At 36.7% G+C, this 5147-nt stretch overlaps 1 pseudogene; it reads left to right on the top strand.

Moving 5' to 3' along the window:
• The first annotated feature begins 2069 nt into the window (after positions 1–2069).
• On the top strand, positions 2070–3164 carry LOC102832812 (annotated as a pseudogene).
• Positions 3165–5147: the final 1983 nt, after the last annotated feature.

The following is a 5147-nucleotide window of genomic DNA, read 5'->3' on the forward strand; positions in this document are numbered from 1 at the left end:
AATCTTTCAGTAAACAGATGCAGCACTTGAGGTATTCACTCTTACATACCAAGAAGTTTGGAAGATAGCTACCTGGTCAACTGATAGCAATAGATCCATATTTGTGTCCATTCCAAAGAAAGGTAATCCACAAAAGTGGAAATCATCAGACACATGCAAATAAAATTTATCTAAAGATAATTAAAAAAATAACTGCAGCAGTACATTGACAAGGAACTGCCAGCAGTTCAAGCCAAATTCAGACCAGGACATGGAACTAGGGATATCATTGCTGACATCAGATGGATCTTGGCTAAGAGCATAGTATACCAGAAGCATGTTTACCTGTGTTTAATGACTATGCAAAGGCTTCCAACTGTGTGGTCCATGGTAACCTATAGACAACATTTAATTGTACTCATGAGGAATCTGTACTCAAAAGGCAGTTATTTGAACAGAACAAGGGAACACTGAATAGTTTTAAATCAGGAAAGGTATGTGCCAGGGTTGTATTCTTTCTCCATATTAATTTAATCTATATGCTTAGCAAATAATCTGAGATGATGAATTATATGAAGAAGAATGTGGCACCAGGATTGGAGGAAGAGTCATTAACAGCGTATGATACAACTGTGTTTGCTGAAAGCAAAGAAGACTTACAATACCAAATGATGAAGATCAAAGATCATGGCCTTCAGGATGAGTTGCACCTCAATGTAAATCAAATAAAAATCCTCCCCACTATCTAGTAAATAACAGCAAGATAAATGGAAAACAAATTGAAGTTGTCAAAACTTCCTTTTGCTTAGATCCACTATCAACACACATGGAAACAGCAGTCAAGAAACCAAAAGACATATTGCATTAAGCAAACCTGCTCTCAAACCTCATTACAGTGTTCAAGAGCAAAGATGTCAGTTTGAGAAGTAAAATGTATCTGACTCAAATAATAGTATTTTTGATTGAGCATATGGATATGGATGTTAGAGTCTTAGTGTGGCCTTGCAGTATAATGCACTGGACCACAAGGTGAGTTTGAACTGAAAGGTCAATGATTCAAACACCCCTTGGAAACAGTATATAGGGTTGCTATGAGTCAGATCCGACTCAGTGGAACTTAACAACAACAACTTGAAAGTTGGAAAATGAAAAAGGAAAACTGCAGATTTATGCATTTGAGTTATGGTGTTGGAGAAGAATAACTTGGATTGCTAGAAGAACAAACAAATCTATGTTGGAAGAAGTAGAGCCAGCATGTTCTTTGAAGCCAAAATGGTGAGCCTTCATCTCTTATACTTTGGACATATTATCAGAAACTACCAGTCCCTGAAAAAGGACATCATGATTGTTAAAATGGAGGGTTCAGCATAAAAGAGGATGACCCCCAACAAGGTGGACTGACACAGTGACAGTAGCAATAGACTCAAACTTAACAAAGATTGTAAATGTAGTTAGTGTAGGATCACATAGAGTTGCATTCTGTTGTGCATAATGTCACTGTGAGTCCGAGCTGACTGAATGGCACCTAGCAACAACAAAATTGTATTACTAGTCATATAGCCCATTAATATCCTATAATTGCTTTGTAGTATATTTTAATTGAGAATATTTAATGTAAAATGTGTGTTAGAGTTTTTTCTTACAGTTCCTTCTTGCAATGACTGGACAGATTCTTTACCATAATTCATAGACATGAAAGAGAGGGTGGAAAAAAACATGGGTGTTAACAAACGCCTTGAAAATGGAGTTCAAATATTCAGACTTTTGAAAATTTGGGGCTCATATTAGAAAATTATACGTTATATAACATTTGTTAATATATAGCATGTTTATGTATTTTTGCTATTTCATTTATATACTAGCCATATAATTTCATCTTTAGAAGATTTATCTGCTCTCATCTTAAAAACATCATTCATTTTCATGTACATAAATGATATAAAATGAGCATTTATTTAATAACTAAGTTTCTATCAAAAATAAACTTGGGTATGGAAGCCAGCAGTTGCCCCTGCCGTCAGTCACCAGACCCGTGTCTGAGATAGACCAGTTCCTAACATTTTGGCCCTAACGCTAACAGTGGGAAAGATATGGCCCTGCTGTGCTACAATTGGGACTGTAGCTAACGCTTCAGTCTGGAACCCAACTCCGATGATGCCTGCACATACCACACAGCCAGACTTCCATGATTAGGGGTGGTCTTGTGGTAAGAGAAGAGCAACGGATTGTTTTCAGATTTCTTAACCATTGCAGGCTGTACAAAGGGTAGGCATAATAGTGAGAAACAGCCTGAGCCATTCAAACCTGAAGTCAAGACAACTAAGAAGAAAGATCTATCTGAATTAAAACCCAAATTTCAGGAGCGCATCATTCAAGCCCCTAAACCTATAAAAGAGATTAAAATAAATAAATAAAAAAAAACAACAACACAAGCCCAGATGAGCCAGGGGCAAATGTGAAATTAAAAATATCTGCCTATCCCAAATAAACACTTGAAATAAATAAATAAATAAAAACAACACAAGCCCAGATGAGCCAGGGGCAAATGTGAAATTAAAAATATCTGCCTATCCCAAATAAACACTTGATAAACTTGAACTGTCATCAGGAAAGGAAGAAGATAAGAAGGAAGATGAAAGTGATGACATTAAAATTAAGATCTCATATAAAAATGAAGGGTGTTCCAAGACATACCAGGGCTTAGAGAGTCTAGAAGAAATCTGTGTTTCTCTTTCTGAAGTACCTATTTTCCATGAAGAGATGAAATACTGGAGAAGAAAAACTGATTTTTAACATATTTTTATCCCAAGAGGGCTTTACAACAGAGATAACTCATGTGGACTGCAAAGGATGTTGAGGGAAAAGTTGTTCCATGTAGGCATGACTGGCATCAGACAGGGGGTGAAGTCACCATTTCAATAAATGCTAAAACTTCACTTCCAGAACATAGTCAAGTAGAAGCAAATAGTACTTTGTTAAATGTGCACATTGTATTTGGAGGAGAGAAGTAATTCCATCAAAATGTGAAATTATGGGGTATGATTGACGTAAAGCGAAGCTATGTAACTATAACTGCAAGAAAGACTGAGATCACCATGAGAAAAGCTGAACCTATGCAGTGAGCAAGACTTGAACTGCCTGCTGCTAAAAAACCAGAAAAACAAAAAGAGGATATAACTGATTGAGTGGAATAGGTGGGGTAGGGAGAATGACTATTACTTATTCCATAATTTCTGTTAAGGTTTGCTGAGTGGTGATTTGCTGGTGTAATCTTTTTTGTGGTTGAAGTCTGGCATCTCAGAGTTAACAGTAGGTCCTTAAAAACCAAAGTCAGATATATTTTTGTACTCCACCATCTTCTTTTTGACTTACATGAGATTGTTTATTTCTCTTAGTAAAAGAACCATAGATATCACCTTCCATTTGAAAGTAATCTTATCAATGTATTGGAATAAAGAATTAATTCTGTTTTGAAATCAATTAATTTAAATATGAATGCAATAAAATATTTTCCATATTCAATAATTTTAGATTTCTATAAGTTTTTAAAGCATCACTGTTTTTCTTTAAGTGCCAAACTTGGAGTTAATAGTTTAACTCTTTTTTTAAGAAGCAAATGCAATTTATATATTTAGAACTTATTTTTCAATAGGATATGAATATAAACTATGGAATTATTTAAATACGTAATTTTAAAAATGCATCATGATAACACCAAATGATTCTTATTTATCACTATACTTCTTTTCAGGAAAAAAAATATTGGCAATTGCTTTTTTAGCTTTTGTAGCATAATTGATGTTCCAGTAATCATTCAGTGTTTACCTATGAAATATTCAGTAGTAAAAGGGGATTGGTTTTAGAACTTAGACTACAATTTTAATTTAGAGGAAACAACCATCCACATGAATACAAATACCGCATTAAATTATGATTTATGTAGACAAACACTGTAAGGATACACAGTAATATGAAAACATTGAGAAAGATGTGTTTTCCTGAAAGAGATAATGAACAACAGAGTCTTAAAATCTTAAATAAATAATAATAGGAAATGCCAGAAACAATGTAATTTGTATCACTTACTTCTAACATACTTTATAATTGAAAACTGCAAAATATTGCTTCAAAAACAAATATGTAAGGTATATTTTTCTATAAAATTATACCATTTCAAAAAGAAAATCTGAAAAGCCTGGATTGGATATTAGATTTATTGCTTTAAACTGTATCTTTGTGCAAGCTATTTACGTATCATCTCTTCAATTGACATTTCATATTCATGACAATAAGAAAAAAATTACCATCCAAATATTTTGAGAATTAATAATGTATGTGGTCAGCAACAAATGCCTATGTCCTTGATCTGGTCCCTGACCCTAATCAGTATGCACATAGAAGGAAGCTCATATTGCATAGTATTTCACTGGAGGGGAGCTTGGAGGGGATGTAGGGTGTAGTCTCCCTGAGTCACTGGGTGCCAGGTAGACTAGAGTCAGAGCTAAAGTAGGGCTGTAAGGAACAAGACGCTGCCCAGCACATCATAGTTGTCCACAGGATCCAAGATGGGGACAGTAGCAGCTGTTGTCTTCAAAGTGGGCCATCTTGGAACTGGGAAGGAAGCAGAACTATGGGGTCTGACCCCAGTTCCCAGTCCTGAGGGGTGGTGGGGATGGGCTAGGCCATGATTAGTACACTATCATGGCCTAGATGGGACACTCAGGAGCCAAGCGACCTGAGGGACCACATGTCAATGACCACACCTGTACAGCCCTTTATGTTTCCCCAATGCCCTCTTTGAGGTGGGCACCGGTGAGGGTGGAGCAGTCTACCAAACTGGTGAGTGTTCAAAGGCAGTTGCAGTTTAAAATCAAGGGCAGAAGTCAAGTCTGCCTTCACAGTTTCAGAGGAAGCTCTGCATTGTGAATTCTCATGAAGACAAGGGGTTCATTAGGGGCAGAGCTGCCTACTGAGAGCTGGAGGCTACTTGCATGAGGGGCCAGTGCCAGCAAGCAGTGCACTACTTTGCTTCACCCAGGTCATTCTTCCCACTGCCAGGGAACACCCTTCCTGCTGTCAGAGAAACTGACAAAATCATCAAGGGCATTCTGAGGTCATTGAGATGAACTGGAGTCACCCATCCTGAAAATCGGTGAGGGCAGAAAATG

Source organism: Chrysochloris asiatica, unplaced genomic scaffold (genome assembly GCF_000296735.1).
Source record: "Chrysochloris asiatica unplaced genomic scaffold, ChrAsi1.0 scaffold00202, whole genome shotgun sequence".
NCBI lineage: Eukaryota > Metazoa > Chordata > Mammalia > Afrosoricida > Chrysochloridae > Chrysochloris > Chrysochloris asiatica.